Below are 17,180 nucleotides of genomic sequence, written 5' to 3'. Positions count from 1 at the left end.
TTCAGATAAGTCTAGAACCTCTGTGAGCCACACAGGATCCCCAAGATAAATAGACTTAAGTTTCTTGGTGAAGGGCCCTTGCCAAGTTCAGATCAGATCCCTAGAGCTCCCAGAGTGCGGGCTGTAGAGTGTAACCCGCTCCCCACTACCATTAATTTAATTTTTTGCTTCCTGTCCTACAAAGAACAGCCCTTCCAATTCTACCTCATTGGGATCTAGTGTTGTAAATACTTTTAAAAGATATACTTTTTATGATTGTATTTATTTGAGGGGCACCTGGGTGGCTCAGTGGGTTAAAGCCTCTGCCTTCAGCTCAGGTCATGATCTCAGGGTCCTGGGATCGAGCCCCGCATCGGGCTCTCTGTTCAGCAGGGAGCCTGCTTCCCTCCCCACCTCTGCCTGCCTCTCTGCCTACTTGTGATCTCTCTCTGTCAAATAAATAAATAAATAAAATCTTTAAGGAAAAGATTTTATTTCTTTGAGACAGAGCACAAGCAAGGGGATTGATGATGAACACTTGGGGGATTCTGGAATGCTGGGAATGTCCCATTTCTTGAGCCGGGGCTGATCACACAAATCTTCTGAGATTGTAGAAATTCATCAAGGCATTTGGTTTATGGTCTGTGCAGATTTCTACCAATTTTTCTTTATTAAAACATTTTTTGGGGCACCTGGGTAGCTCAGTGGGTTAAGGATCTGCCTTCCTCATGGCCTGAGCTGAAGTCAGAGGCTTAACCCACTCTAAAAGAATTACCCTCCTCTTTTTAGCCATAACAACGTGGGCCCGTGCCGTCAGCGTCCATGACGTAGTCTTCACACGATGGCTTAGAAGGAAGGCGTTTCCCTTCTAGGTGCGTGAAACTCACAAGAAACACACTGTCCTTTATTGCCCATCAGAGGGGATCTGGGCTGCAGTTTTATTCAGGTCTGGGGGACACCTGAATTTGGGTCCTGCAAGATGGAAGTGGACATCCGTGCAATGTGTTGAAGGAAAGAGCCATGAAGGAAAACGGAGAGAGTGAGCAGGAGCGGGCTGGGAGCTTTCAGACGCTCTGGCCCCTGGGAAAGGGGAGAGGGAAGGGAGGAGGATGTACTCGAGTAGGAGAGGCCTCGGGCTGCAGATGGTCTGCAGAGGACACCTGCCTCAGCAGGTAGGAGTGGCTGGGCTAAAGGAATACTGGCCCAGGAGAGTGTGTCCTCAGGGCAAATGCAGAGGAGCTCGCCTGGCAGATCCTGCCGCTCCCTGCCCACTGTGGGTTCTTGCAGAGTAGGATCTGAGCCGTGTACTTCCATGACCACTCAAGGTGGCTGCTTCTCTGGTGGGTGTGTTGATCTCTTCATTTGCGGAGCGGTCCTTCCAAAGCTGTGTCTCATGGTCATGGCCACGGTCAGAGAATAGATAGTCAAACAGACCTGGGATGGAGTTGGACCTCATTCACTCATTTCCCCGCAGTAGGATTACACTTTTTGAGCCACAGTTGACCCATCTCTAAAATGGGGGAAATTGTTCTCCCCTCGTGAGATTGGGATGAGGGTGATGGGAGGTTATTTTAAGGAATGAACAGCCTGTGATGGGGCGTTAGTGCTCCATAAAATTAGTTCCTTTCATCGCTTGTCCTGAAGGATTTTCTCTGTCCCCTTCTCTGAAGACCATTCCTAAAGAATAAGATATGGGCATCCGGGCAGCTTGATCAGTTAAGCATCCAGCTCTTGATTTCAGCTCAGGTCATGATGTCAGGTCCTGGGATCGAGCCCCGTGTCGGGCTTCCAGCTCAGTGCAGAGTCTCCTTGAGGATTCTTTCTCTCCCTCTGCTCCTCCCCACCGCCCCTCCCACTCATACCCTCTGTCTCTCTCAAATAAATAAATAAAATCTTTTAAAAAAAGAAGAAAATAAAATAAACGAGATTAAAGAAGAAACCGGTTACACTTAAACCACTTATCGCAACATTACTGAAACAAACTTGTCACATAGTAACAGATCAGCTTCTTTATTAACACGTGAGGTAACAAGTTCTAGCTGTGGGGCGGATCATGAGCCTAATTTGAAGTCATGATGAACCTAATTGATATTTTGTGATATCTACACAAGCACGATGTGATATGAAAGTAGCTGTGGTTTCTCGAGGGACGAGGTCTCAGGAAATGCGCGTTCTGTTACAGTTTGTTGTCCTCTTCCATAATCGATGGAAGTGCTACATATCAGTCGGGGGTAAGGGAAAATTAAAGATGTCATGTTTTTCTCCATCTGGATTTACGATCACAAACCCCGGGTAAAGACCTCCTGCCCGAGATGAATGGACAGCACCTGCCCGCTCACTTTGGAGCACTTAATTCCCAGGAGTGGGGACGCTCCCAGGTGTCCCCATTCAGACCCTGCCCTCCTCCGGCAGGTGTTCCTGGGAGCACATAAGTCTATAAAAGACTCTGCAGTAAGGTGACAGGCAGCCTGATGCCTCTTCCCGTGGGTGTGGGCACATCCACTCATACCATTTTTTCCCCCTACAGGCTGGTAGGAGCAAAGGAACCCTGTGCATGTCTGGGTAATTCTCAAACACCCTACAATCACTCTCTCATTTATCTTTATTTATGTTTTAAAGATTAAAAAAAAATCTATTTGAGAGAGAGGGCAAGAGAGACGGAATGAGTGGGGAAGGGGTAGCGGGAGAGGAAGACAGAGAAGCCGCAGCGGGCTCCATGCCCAGTGCAGAGTCTGACGTGGGGCTCGATCTCATGACCCTGAAATCATGACCTGAACCGAAATCAAGAGTCAGACGCTTAACCGACTGTGCCACTGCAGCACCCCTCCGTTTGTCTTTAGAATGGAGCGTTCATGTTTATTCATGTTTATTCTCCCTACTTCTCCCCTCTCTTGTCAAGAAAGGCAGTGGCGCACATTTCCTGCCATTCTAACTCAGCTGAGCATTCCAGGTCAGGTTTGCTTTTGGAACCCACCCAGTGGGTCTAGTGTGAGTTCAAGGGCTAATTCACCCCAGACATAGCCCCCCAACTTGCCTGGAAGATACCTGAGAATCCCATAATTGGGAGAAGCTTTCATCCTGACGCGAAATGCAGTTGTGCAGGCTGATCAGACGTGGCGAGCAGCTGTTGTATTGTGTCAGGACCGAGGGGCTGGGTGCCTTTCGTGTGTTCTATCACTGAATCTTAACAGCTCCGTGAAGAACCACTTTTTCTCACGTTTTGAAGAACAACCTGGAGCCAGAGAATTTGATAACGTTTTTTAAAAAAAGATTTTATTTTTAAGTAATCTCCACTTACTCAGGGCTCAAATCCATGACCTTGAGATCAAGAGTCATGGGCTCCATTGACTGAACCAGCAGGAGCCCCCAATAACATTCTTCTTTATTACGTTTTGTTTTTTCCCCCTGGTAACACTTTTTTTTTTTTTTTTTTTTGGTAGAGATTTACTTATTTTTTTGAGAGAGAGAGGGTGAGGGTGTGCCCTCAGGGAAGTGAGTGGCAGCTGCCCACCTGTGGGAGGACGGACAAATAGAGAAAGAGAGAGAGAGAGAGAGAATCTCCAGCAGACCCCCATTGAGCACAGATCCTGATGCAGGACTCGATCCCAGGACCCTGAGATCAGGACCTGAACCAAAATCGAGAGTTGGACGCTTAACCTGCTGAGCCACCCAGGCACCTCCCCAGTAAAACTCTTAAAGGAACACATTCTGGGTCTGTATATGAAAGGGAGCTCTAACTTAGTACAAATCCTTAAAAAGGATATGCCAGCTCTCCTTCACAAAGTCCCCTTAATTAGGCTCAGGTTCTGAAAAAATAAAGTAACAAAAGTGAGGTAAAAATTAGGATATTAAGCATATCCGTTTCATGGCCAGACTGCCCACGTTCAAACCCTCCATTTGCATTTATGGGCTAAGTGACCTTGGGGAAGTTACTTAATTCTCTGTGCCTCTGTTTCCCTACCTCTAAACAAATCAGTAATGATACCTTAAAGGGTTGTCAAGAATCATAAAAATTGGGATGCCTGGGTGGCTCGGTCATTGAGCCTCTGCCTTTGGCTCAGGTCATGATCCCAGGGTCCTGGGATCAAGCTCCCCATTGGGCTCCCTGCTCTGCGGGGGGCCTGCCTCTCCCTCTGACCCTCTTCCCTCTCATGGCGCTCTCTGTCTCTCTCTCTCTCTCAAATAAATAAGATCTTTAAAAAAATTTTTAAAAACAATTAGAGGAATTAATGTGGCTAGAGCATAGAGAACAATGCTTAGATCACGGAAGGGGCTCTGTAAATGTTAGTTATTATCTTTGTAAAACAAAATCTGACTGTAGCAGGCATGTGAGGATGGTCATCAATGACTCCCGCTCAATTGCGAAACTCTGGATGTGCAGGACACTCCACTCGCCGGTCCCTGCTGACCACCTCAACGTGGAATCCCTCTGCTCCATGACTTTTTTGAAATTCGTGTTCCAGCAACCAAACCACCAGTGGGCATGCCCACGGTTAAGCAGTGTGACTGCTTCCGGTTGTGCTCCCTACCGCCGTGGACCTGCCTTCTTTCACCTGGCCAACTTCTCATGGTCCCCGAACACTCAGCTCAGGGGTCTTCTCAAGCATGTGCTGCAAGCGAGTGCCCACCAGACTGACAGGCGAGGGAAGAGATCACACTTAGCAGCAGACCTATCCTATCACAATGACCCTTAGTATAGACCTACCCTCTTCCTCCGACATTGTCCATTCGCTGACATGAACTAGGCGTGGGGTCTGTCTTCCCTCCAGGCGGAGATTCTCCAGGGTGAGAGATTGCCTCTGTCTTCCTGAGACACCCCTTTTTTTTAAAAAATATTTTATTTGACAGAGAGAGAGAGATCACAAGTAGGCAGAGAGGCAGGCAGAGAGAGCGGGGGAATCAGGCTCCCTGCTGAGCAGAAAGCCCGATGCGGGACTCGATCCCAGGACCCTGAGATCATGACCTGAGCCGAAGGCAGTGGCTTAACCCACTGAGCCACCCAGGCACCCCTTCCTGAGACACCCTTATCTGCACCTGTCTCATTTGGTCATAGAGGTGGGACTCCCACTGGAGAAGGTGGCAAGTGTTCTTCACCAGCTTACTCATTGCTCCTGTTCCGGGGAAGAAGAGAAGGTGATCTGATTGCTGAAGCCCACTGTTGACTTTTCTCCATTGCAAGGAGCTTTGGGGATAAAGGTCATTTCCCATATGTGGGGCTGTGTACCGGCTTCCAGAACTGCTTGAGGCACTTGGTGTAGGTGCTTACCTGCCCGGCCCATCCTCCTGCTGGAAGTCTGGGCAGAGCACGTGTCCACAGGCTGGCTGTCCTCTCCCTGTTCTGGTCTGTCTTCCTGGGACAATGGATAACAAGATGGGTAATCTACCTGTTAATCAGCTGTGGGTGTGTGGCATGTTTTGCCTCCTGTCCTTTGTGTGCGTATCTCTCTGTTGAAGGTTAGCAGGGTGAGTCTTTGTCCCCTAACTGCCAATGCCACTCGTCTCTTTATGTCCGGTGGCCTGCCCTGGTGTTGGCCCTACTTGACGCTCAGCCTGTGGTGGCTTATAGGACCAGACTGTGGGAAGTGGGAGGGGACGTGTGGCCGCATCGCCCAGTGGGATGCTCTCAGGCATCTGCTCTCCGGTCCATTCAGCAGCTACTTCCTGGCCCCACTGGCCGGGCTGTGGGTTCCTGAGGCTGGTGCAGGCAGCTCAGCCACCATCTTCCAAAAAACCGGTTCTGCTCTACAGGGTAGACACATGGCCCTTGTGCTCCGATGGTCTCACCACCAATGAGTAGGACAGAATCTAACCCAAAGTCCTCTGCGGGTCTTGTAACCAAGATACATTATCTAAAAGAATAACTCTCCGAGCGAAAACCATGATTCTCCCATGACTGTAGAATGGATGTATGTCAGAGATCTGTCTACTCATTCATGAGGAATCCAGGAAAATGGTAAATCTGGCTTGAAGTGGGTTTTCAGTAACTGCGTATTGAGAGGCATTCCAAGAGAAAGGTGGGCACAAGACTGCTGAGTCAGATGCGGACGTGCTGAGTGTCCTATAGGGCCATTAAAGCCCACAGCCTTTGGGGTCATCTTTTCTAATGGATGGGAAGCTGGGAGTTACACAGAGCTTCCTAGCCTCTGGGATCTCATGCATAATACATAGCCAATGCGACCAGAGGTAGATTCCCTGAAATAATGGGTTGCCTACTGCATAATGCCTCAGTATGACACTGGAAGGTCTTGCTCTGCACTCTGCCTGACTTCCAAGTTTTGGGTATTTTTCCTCAGCATCCTTTGGGGAAAAAAAAAAAATATATATATATATATATATATATATATATATATGTATGTATATTTCATGAGGATATATATTCAAGAACCGTGGCTCTCTACACATCAGAATCACCTGGGGACATGTTGAAACACAGGTGGCTGAGCTCCAGCATCTGGGTTTTTTGATGTAGTAGGTCTGGGATGGAACTTGAGAATTTTGCATTTCTTACAAGTCCCCCACGTGATACTGCTGCTGCTGCTGCTAGTCTGGGGACATCTTTGTGATGTCCCACCCTGAGATGTAGGGGAACCTCCCTACCTTTGGCCTCTCCCTATAAGAAGCTTCCCAAATGCTCCAAGAACACCTGAGGTCACGCTAGACCTCAGATCTGCCCAGATCCCCCAAGAGCTGCCGGTGGGGGAAGGATCCTGGTACCACAAACGAGCTCTGCTGCATCTTCTGTGTTCTTGAACGCTTTTTTCTGAACACTCAGGTTAGAGCAATTGTCACCTCACTCTGCACTTCTTGTGTCCACTTAATTTCCCCTGTTTTGCTTCTGACACCTCCAAAATCAGACTCTGATGTCAACTCCAGATACAGCAGTCAGAGCCCATGGAAGCAGCTCCTGATGGGTGCGGGTGCTTACGGCATTCAAGATCTTGGGCTCGAGTCTGGAACAGCACAAGAAAGAAAAGTTGCTGCTGGGGCACCTGGGTGGCTCAGTGGGGGGACATTTCCAGTGGGCAAGTGGTGATGCGAGTTTGGAGCATAGTGAATAGGAGGGAGAATCTGGAGGTCTGGCTTGGGGCTTGTAGGGAACCAGGGGATGGGGGAGATCTTGGCAATGGATGACCTTGATGTTGGGGGAGGGGGAGAGCAGAGGTCTCCCAGCTCCCAGGACATGAGGGTGGACTCTGCGTGGCCCGAGGAAGCCCCATGGAGGGAGGAAGGACGGGCTTAAGAAAGAAGAGGAGGAGACGCATCTCCCTTGGGTCTCCCTTAGGACTGGTGGAGCAGAATAGTCTGGTAGCTCTTGTCTCCTACCAACCCACAGATGCTTTTTATTTAAAACTGTGCTAAAATACACCTAACAAAATTTTTCATCTTCACCATTCTTAAGCACACAGTTCAGTGGTGTTAAACTCATTCATCTCATTGTATAACCCTCACCACTGTCCATCCCTAGGACTCTTTGCCTTTTAAAAATGAAGCTTTGTCTCCACTAAACCCTAATCCCCCACCCCCCGCTCTCCTCAGCTGATGGTAACCTCCTTTCTGCTTTCTGTCTCTATGAAATTTCAACAACTCTAGCTAGCTCAGACCAGTGAAGTCATGCACTATTTGTCTTTTTGTGACTGGCTTCTGTCACTGAACACAATGTCCTCAACGTTCATCCACGTGGTGGCAGGTGTCAGGGTTTCCTTCCTTTCTGAGGCTGAATATTGACTATATTGTGTGGACAGACTCTATTTTGCTTATTTCTTCAACCATCAGTGGGCATTGGGGCAGCTTCTTTTGGGTCTTGTTGATAACACTGTTCTGAATACGGGTGTACAGATGTCTCTTTGAGAACCTGCTCCAGTTCTTTTGGATATATACCCAGAAGAGGTATTTCTGGATCATAGAGTCATTCTTTTAAAAAAAAAAATTTTTTTTTTTTTTTGAGAAGCCACCACACTGTTTTCCACTGGGATGACCCCAATTTACATTCCCGCCAACAGGGCACGAGAGTCCTGATTTCTCCACATCTTTGCCAACAACCCTTGTTATTTTCTTTCTTTCTTTTTTTTTAAAGAGTAGCTATCCTAATGGGTGTGAGGTGATGCTTTTTGTCTGAACATAGTTTTTTCTCTCATTTTGTGTGGTCAAGCCTGTGTGTCATGGTCCAGGGTGGCAAGAAAGCCACTGGGAACTTCCTGGAGCATCTCAGGGCCCCCAGACCCGAGGCGGTTAGGGAATGTGTTTGAACCCAGCAGAAAAGAGGGAGGCCATGGTCACTATTCCTAGAATTCCTTAGAATATGAGATATGCCGATAACCCCGTAGGTGGATTTACTCTCGGAACTTTCCTTCTTAGAGAAGGTTGAAAAGGGAATGAATCCATATTGGACAATTGGGTGTAAACTGTACGCACTGACTAGTCAGCATACGGTACATGGTTTCCTCCACTGAATTCAGTTCCACCAGGACAGTCGCAAAACCCGGGAATAAACCTGCTTCTCCCCCGGCTCCGAAGTGAACCCTGACCGCTCAGGAAAGGTTTTCATAGAGTAACAAGGTGCTTGAGAACTTGTGTTATCTATCTGCTGCCCTTTTTGTTCTGCATGTATAGTGTTTCTAAAAATACATTTCCCAAATTATCCACCTGCACTGTCAGTAAAAGGCTATAAGACCAGCTCAAAGTCGAGGTGTGGGGAGCCTCACACCCACGCCAGACATCATTTCTGATGGGGGATAATGGATAACTCACCTCTCTTGAGTAGCGAGCACGGAGAGATAGGAACGGTTCAATAACACTTTGCAGCTCTTTTAAGAAGTACTTAAAATAAAAGGTTGGGGAGGGGAAGTGAGAAAAAAGAGAACCCCCGCCCTGATGGTTAACTATAGAAACCAGGATGACCCCGGTCCAGGAATGCAACTGACAAGCGCCTGCGTTCATTCATCCCCTCCTTCATTCATTCAGAAGGCCAGCAGAGCCAGCCCCGCCGCTCTGCGTGGTCAGATCTCCAGCTCCGGACGTAGGCTGGGCTTGCTGGGGACCCACCGGAGAAGTCCCAGCCAGACGGTCTCAGAAGCACTGGGCTTGCTGCAAATTTTCTGATGCTCTGCTCCAGTACAAGTGGGATCCCAGCAGTCTCCACGCTTGGCCTCTGTTTCTCTGAAGGTCTGCGGAGATGCCTACAACCTAAGGCTAGGCTTTTGGCTTTCACTGGGGGAGCGAAATCAGAATGGGCCAGAACATCGCTGCACTTTTGGTGGGGGGGGGGCTGAAGCCATGTTCCTCTCTGTTCTGGACACTGCTCTTGTTTGATTACATTATTTCAGCAGGGTCCTCCCTGGTCGAGGACTTAACTCTTAAGTCTTGCCCCTTCTCCACTGCCCACTTGCCACGCCGAGCAATCCTCTAGATTCTAGAACCTCTTTCTAGAATGCGGGTTTCATCACATCGTGCTCCTGAGGACAAGGCTTCAGCAACACGCTCTTGGTTACGGAATAAATTCCAGGCTCTGCGGCACATCCCTCCAGGCCCTCCAAGGCCTGCTTTTAGTCCCCTATTGTCCCCTCTCTTTCTGGGCTCTGGTAAGACCATCACATGGCCTTGACCCTCCACCTGGCTCTCCTTTCCTCCCGCAACAGTCTCCAGCCTGCTCTTCCCTCTGCTTCCCTCCTGCATTGCCTGACTCCTAGTCTGCTTCGAGGCGAGGCTCCCCAGAGCGATAATCCCTACTACCCCCTCCTCCTCCTCCTCCCCCACCCACCTGTCTGGGTTACAGGCCACTCCTGGGCATCCCTGCAAATGCCACCCATCTCTCTCCTTTGCTCCGTCCACCTGCACCCTTCCCTTCAGATTGGGAGTATCAGCAGGCTGGATAACCCTGTACCCTTGTGTCCCCAGGGTCTTGAACGGACCTGGCATTTAGTTCACTTGTAATAAAATGTTGCAGGAGGGGCCCATGTGGCTCAGTGGGTTAAGCATCTGCTTTTCGTTCTTGTTATGATCCCGGGGTCCTGGGATCGAGCCCCACATGGGGTTCCCTGCTCAGGAGGAAGCCGGCTTCTCCCTCTCCCACTCCCCCCTGCTCGTGTTCCCTCTCTCACTCTCCTTCTGTCAAATAAATAAATAAAATCTTTTAAAAAAGCTGTTGAAGGAATTGAGCCTCCATCCCTCTTCTGGGACACAAATATGTGCCTCCCTATCCCGTGGCTAGGGTTACCCAGAGATGGAAGTGTGGTCTGTCCCTGCTTGGCAGTCAGAGAGGCGGGGCCTCACGATCAAGGCCACACTGACTACCGCCATCCCAGGAGCTACGGTCAACAGGAACATGAGGAATGGAAGGTTTGGGGTGGGCCTTGGTCGCCAGCACCTTCATTTCTCTTTGGGGTATTACTTTTCACTCCTGAATGTGTGGCCCATGTAGGCATGTCTGGGGGCTCCTTCCTCTAGATTCAATGCCCCTCATCCCTGGTGGAGACAGGTGAAGATGCTTTTATCTGATGTTAGCCTGCGAGTTATTTGGGGAGACAGGTGAAGATGCTTTTATCTGATGTTAGCCTGCGAGTTATTTGGGGCTTTCTGTTATAGACAGGCGAACTCCAACCAATACACTCCTCTCCGCCCCATCAGGTCACAGGCCGGCTCAACTGAGTCATCTCAGATCATGTCTTCTCCCCCTCCTTCATTTCTGAGATTCAAATTCCTGTGATAGGTTTTCCAATGATCTGAGCTTAGATCACCTCTCATATAAAAGAAGTCCTGGAATAAGCAGCCCATGAATGATAAAGCCATGATCAGGCGACATCAGAGATCCAGGCTCCTTCCAGTCCATGTCCGTGGGCTGTGAGTCTGTCCTCATAACCCAAGATGGCTGCTAGAGCACAGGTCCTCGCATAAGTGTTCCAGGCAACAAAATAGAGGAGATAGAAGCAAAGAGGGCATGCCTCCTCTTTTAAAAAAATATTTCCTGGAAATTTAACACCACTTTTATATTTTACTGGCCCAAACTTAATCATGTGTGCATGTAAGCTGCAAGGGAGGTCGTAGAATGTACTGATCAAGTGGGTGACAACATAGGCAGCGGGAAAACCCGAGTATGTTGCTGAAGAAGAGAGCAATATCCATTGGGGACTAACCAGTAGGCTCTGTGCACCATTTGCTGCTATTACTGGTTTTAGAGGCATCCGGAGTAGGACGATGGCTTCAAGACAAGTTTCAAGTATTACAGCTTATATCCCTGGCTGATGACTGAGCTGGGGCGCAGGCAGCAGGAGCAGCGTGTAAATAACAGGCTTGTGCTGGGCCGTGGTGTGCGCGCACTCTTCGCCTTAAACCTCACTGACCGGATTATCATCTCCATTATCCAGATGGCGGAGCTTGTCCGTGATCACAGGGCACTAGAGCTCGGTCTGGATCCAGCCCTAACTCGAAAGCTCATGTCCCATTCCCTTTTGGGCTTTCGCACCCTGCCTGTGACCGCAGAGCCCAGACTCTGGAGTCAGTCAGGGAAGGCACAATCACGACAACGTTCTCAAGAGCTGTGTGATGTGCTGACTTCATCTCAGGGATTGTGATGAACTAGGAGGCTTGTCTCCCAAACCCATTGTTGGACCATTTGCTTTGCCTCTCGAAGTGATGGCCGCTATCCTGTGGACTTATCCTGGTGCCTGGTTTGGAGAGCTCAGGACTCGATGCGGAACGGGCAATGATTTAGGTATTTAGCATGATCTGGAATCTAGTACTTTCCTTCAGATAGGAGTGAAGTTATGCCAAGGGGAAACCGGGCATGAAAAGTCCCATGAAAATAAATCAACGTGTGTACATGTGCGTGCTCCCTGATGAGGACAAGGAACCAGTTCAGAGTGATACTGGGTGAGATGAGCATGTGTGTGTGCGTGTGCATGTGTGTGTGTCCACATGCTGGACAGAATAAAAGAAATCTTATGGGTAGAACTTACTGAGCTAATGCAGTTTGCAAATGTACTGACTCAAGCTGGTTGGAATGGATAGTAATGATTAAAGGGACCCGGCAGCTAAAAGCAAGGTCATGGCTGAGATTTGCCAAGCCAGGCAGAAATGCATTGAAAATCCGTATGACAAGAAAGGCACGTGATAGGGATGAAATGATTCTGATATTGGCAGGTTTCCATTGCTCAGCCCAAGTTACCCAGCTGAGACATGCGGGCACCACACAGTGACAGCTGACAGAATAAATGTATCGATGGAATGATGGGCCGTGTCCCTGCTGAGTGACAGAGGGACGCCAGCGAGATGAGAGGTCTATGGCCAATTATCTGAATTGGTCATCATCCAAGCTGGTCATCATTTCCATCCACTGAACCACGCTTCCTTCTCCTGCAGCTTTTTAAGAGCTCTTTGAGAACAAACACAAATCTCCTAGCCCATTAATTTTTACAGTGCGGAGGAAACACCAGAAAACACACTTTGGGAATAGCGTCCTGTAATACAGTCGTTCGCCAGGGGTGGGGTTCAGAGGACAGAGCAGGCAGGGATGTCCTGGTGGGATTTAAGGGGCAAACCAAGGGGCACCTCGGTTGAGCATGCCACTCTTGGTTTGGGCTCAGGTCATGATCTCAGGGTCATGAGACAGAGCTCTGTGTTGGGCTCCTTGCTCAGTGTGGAGTCCGCTTTAGACTTCATCTCTCCCTCTCTCTCTGCCCCTCCCTCCTGTACTCTCTCTCAGATCAATCAATCAGCCAATCAAGTAATTGATCTTTAAAAAAAATAATAGGGGGACTGAAGTAGGGAAAGCCAGAAAACCAGGCACCCAGGAAACCAGATAGCTGTAGCTTCTTTCTCAGCTAGCATGAGCAGACGGCCATTGACTTTGCCAGTTACAGCATGAGCAGACATCATCTGTGTGGTCCTGCGTGGGATGTGAAGGCTGCGGCCTAGACACTGACGGGCTGGGACAGAAGAGGAGGCAGACTGCCCTCGAGGGAAGCCAGCGGGGTCTTCCTTACAGCGGCAGAGCTCCAGGCACCTGGTGGGCCCGAAGGCCCAGGACAGCCCTGAGGGTGGATGCAGAAGGAGATTCCTGGCCAAGTTCTGCCTGTGTGCCTGCAAAGTCCTCTCTGCCTCTGAATGTGTTTCATTCACTCGGTGCTCAGTGATCAGAAACATCATATAACACGTGTCACAGTTCTTTACAAAACTTTGGAATAAGAACAGTTTTTTCAATAATTCAGATATTCTCTGTAGTGCCGATAATGATTGATGCTGCCTGGTGAGTGTTCAGGAAGGTAATTATAGGGGGGAGTTTAAACGCATCCTGTGGAGTTCGTGCTGTAAAAATAGAGCCATCTGTTCATGATACCTGGCATCATTCATTCATTCATTCATTCATCGGATAACCATGGAATAACACTCCCCACGGTACGGACATGTGGCCAGTTCATTGGAGCTGCTTTGAAATTGAACTCTACGCCTGTTCCGCACTTACGAAGCATACGTGAGCAGATTACTTACAAAAGGATTTTGCCATATGATTTCTCCACATTGGGAACTTCCCTTGGTGGATTTAGCTGTCCTGGGTGCCTGCACGATAATTTACAGTATACAAATGATTTTCCAGAATGTTCACTTGGGTTCTAGGACTGCCCAGCTAGGAGGAAAGGCAAAAGTCACGGCTTGCCTTTCACAGATGGGAGAGGGAGCCCCTTGAAATATTAAGTGATGTGTCCTGCCTTGCAAATGGAATAACATCAAATGCCCAGTCCAGTATTTGGTCTGTTCTATCCTGTAGTCGGTTAGATGAGGCTGCATCAATTTGACACTTACAGATTACACTTTCATGTGCTTTACCTTGATTATGGGCATGGTGAACTTAGGATACAGGTCCACTATGACCACCACCATCATCATTATCACCGTCACCACTGATAGCCGCATCCTAAGGAACTATCCCCGTCTTATAATTGAGGAGATATTTCAGGCTCTTGGAGGGAAGGATCTTCTTCTAAATGGAATCAGTAGAAAGCAACACATAATGGTTGGAATTAGCTGCAGACGCAATCTGTTCCAAGAGCATTTGCAAGTGTGTTGCTAAGGAGATCTGGGGAGCACCAGAGAATCCCATCACACTAGCTTGCCTGTCAGTCTCATCGGGATGGCCAGAGTGTGCCCAGGATGAGTGTGCCAAGGAAAGCGAGCCTTCACACGACCCATCATCCCTTGTTTGGCCATGCAAAAGCTCTAAGAATAGACAGTATTTGCATCCAGCCTAGAAAAGAAAGATCAGTGAGCAAGAGCTCGTCAGAACTGTTCTGTCCAGCAACAAGAGTTCTGTTGGCTGGCTGGCAAGCTTCTGCTTCCAGGGAAGTCAGAAAACTCAGGCGGCCAAGCTGGGTGCCTTTAGCTTTAAGATTAGTGTGTTTTCTGATCAGTTCTAGGCACCCAACGTGGCCCCAGGTAGAAGGATGGCTTCTCTTGGACCTGTGCTTCGGAGACGGAATGGGATGATTCTTGACTGGCAGGAAGACTGGTGTGATGTCCCCCGAAAGAGTAAAGGGCCCCTGGCTTATCCGCTGACCCTATGGATTTGGTCCAGCAGTTGTTAGGACTTCTGGAAAGCCTAATAAAATAGAGCTTTTGTCCTCAAACTGAGACAGGCTCTAAACTCTGCCGGCCCTGTCTCATGCTGTCACGGGGATGGACCGGCATCGACACTGTCAGCAGGACCCACCTGGATGTCCTGACCGGGTAGCGGTTAAGGGCATGGGCTTTAGAATGAAGACACGGAGTCTGAATCTCCGTCTTCCCACTTAGTACCAGCAGGATCATTCGCCACTTACGATCGCCTCATCTGAGAAACGGAAAATGAGCCTGCTACTCTGTAGGGGTCTGGTGGAGATGAAGGGGGTTGGTCCTCTCAAGGGATGGCAGGAAGGAATGAAAAATGCCGTTTGTGGAAGGATACGTGTCAAGGGGTTGGGAGCCCTCGATAGTGTTACCCAGTGTGTTATATAGGTAGGGAGTCCGTCTGATTGTCGATGGCCACAGGGCCAGCGAATGGAGAATTTCTTCGAGGATCAAGCAGGTTAGAAGTGTCCAAAGGATTCCACGTGAAGGGAGACTGTTGGTAGACGCTTGCCCACCTGGGTGTGGGGAAGAGGCTGCTCATGGACAGCAAGGGCTTGGGCTTGGCTGGAACATGAGCCTGCAACCAAGGTCCCAAGTGCCAAGCGGAGTCTAGCCCTGTGCCTGGCCCCCCAGATCTCCCCTCCCAGATGTTCCTGGGGAAAGGAGGCGGAGCTAGTGCCCGTGGCCAGGCTTCTGTGAGGTCTCGCGTGAGAGCAGATCCAAGAGTTGATCAAAACAAGATAGAAAGTAAAGGGAGGGGGTTTCGCATGAGGTCAGAGGACGTTCACTGATCTGGGAGCCCGAGACCAAGGTGGGAGGGAGCTGCCTCTGACACCAGGTTCCGGAGAAATGGTAGGATACTCAGGAAGGCTGAAGACAAGTGTTAGAGACCGAATTTGTGTAGCCCACCAAACGGATAGGTTGAGGCCTCACCCCCAGTGTGATGGTATTTAGGGGTGGGGCCTTTAGGAGAGTAGAGGCTCCATGAAAATCAAAGAGGCTCCAGAGACTCCCTGGCACCCTCCCCCTGACCATGTGAGGCCATGGCGAGTAGACCGCCATTTACAGACCAGACACTGAATTTACGAGGCCTTCATTTTCGACTCCCCAGCCTCCAGAGCTGTGAGGAATACACGTCTGTTGTTTCTAAGCCACCCGCTCTGTGGCCTTCTGTTACAGCAGCCCAAGCTGGCTGACACCAAGGGAAGTCCGCAGATCGTCAGCGGTTGCCAGGAGGGGCCCTGTGGGCGTCGGGCAGAGCTGGGCAGGATACCCCAACCTGTCCCCCACCCCACTTTTATTCCTGTTTCCTCCCCCCAGAGAGATATTTTGGTCCCCCCAATAGTTCTAAAGCCGTTGACCACCTTCTTGGAGGAGGCACATCAAGAGGAAGGCTAGCTCTGATGTCCGTGAGGGTGTACGCGGGTCTCCAAACTCCTCAGTGCTCTACCCACAGCTCTGTTCCTGACCGTTTATAGCCCGGGCACCTCCCGTTAGAGACCAGAACCCAGAGCTCTTCCCATCTCTGTGGCAGGTGTGAAAGTGGGCTCAGGTCACACACGCTGCGCTGTTCACCGTCTGGGTGGACTTGGAGGAGAGAGAGGGGAGGCAGGTGTATGGGTGTGCTGATTGAAATGACTGTGGGAAGAAGGGGGTTAGTTAGCCCAGGACCAAAAGGATGGAGAATTAGAAAGTAACCAACTAAATGTGGCATCAGTATGCAAAAATGAGAGCGTGCCTGGCGGAGGAAATTACAGGTCTAACAGCTTAATATTCATCACGTATAGGAGAATGCAAGCTTCCTTTTGTACACAGGAGTGTAATTAAATCAAGGAGTTGGACTCAATTTGGCTGCAGGAGAGGCAAGGGAAGTCAGAGCCAGTCCCACGGTGCCTCCGTGCAAGCAGGGTGCCTGGAGCCGGTGCAGACGCCATCTCACGGTCACGGGCGTGGGGGCCAGCCTCCCTCCGAGCAGGGTTACCTTTGCTCCTCTTTCATTCTCTTCTTCATCTAATACACAAGCCCAGTTGTCCCCAGGCTATTTGAGGACAGAGATACAGGAAAAACACAGATTGAGGCTTCCAGAAAAAAAAAAAAAAAAAAAAAAGCCTGTTTTTGTCACCGGAAACGGAGAGAGCCCATGAATGAGGCATGAGCTAGGTTCTGGCTCAGCCCGCCCAGCTCTGTTTGTGCAGCAACGTGAGGCTGTAGGAAATCCCGTTGCGAAGACCCCGGCCTTGAGCCTCACCTGGCGTATTGCAGAAGGAGAAGCCAGCCCTTTCCAGGTTAGAGGCTCCAGCTGCCTTGTTTTATGGGCATCAGGGACCCTGGACCCGGGGCAAATTGTATGTCTGTCCAAGGGCGTGAAAGCGCCGGGAAGGCTTGGCTAACATGGTTCCACTGGGGTCAGCATCTGTTTCTGGTGCATGTTTCACATCGCCGGCTACATTACTCCTGCCTCTAAGCACCGGGGTCTGGAGATGTCTGACCCGAATCCTGTCATTGGAGAGCGACTCTGTTGCTCCGTTCAACAGCCAACAACTTGCATTATTAAGTCCCGGACTTCCATTCTATCTCCAGGTACCCGCCGGGTCACTCACCAACCC

The sequence above is a fragment of the Mustela nivalis genome (genome assembly GCF_964662115.1).
Source record: "Mustela nivalis genome assembly, chromosome: 19".
Classification (NCBI taxonomy): domain Eukaryota; kingdom Metazoa; phylum Chordata; class Mammalia; order Carnivora; family Mustelidae; genus Mustela; species Mustela nivalis.
The sequence above is the reverse complement of the archived record's forward strand: the minus strand, read 5'-3'. Positions refer to the sequence as shown.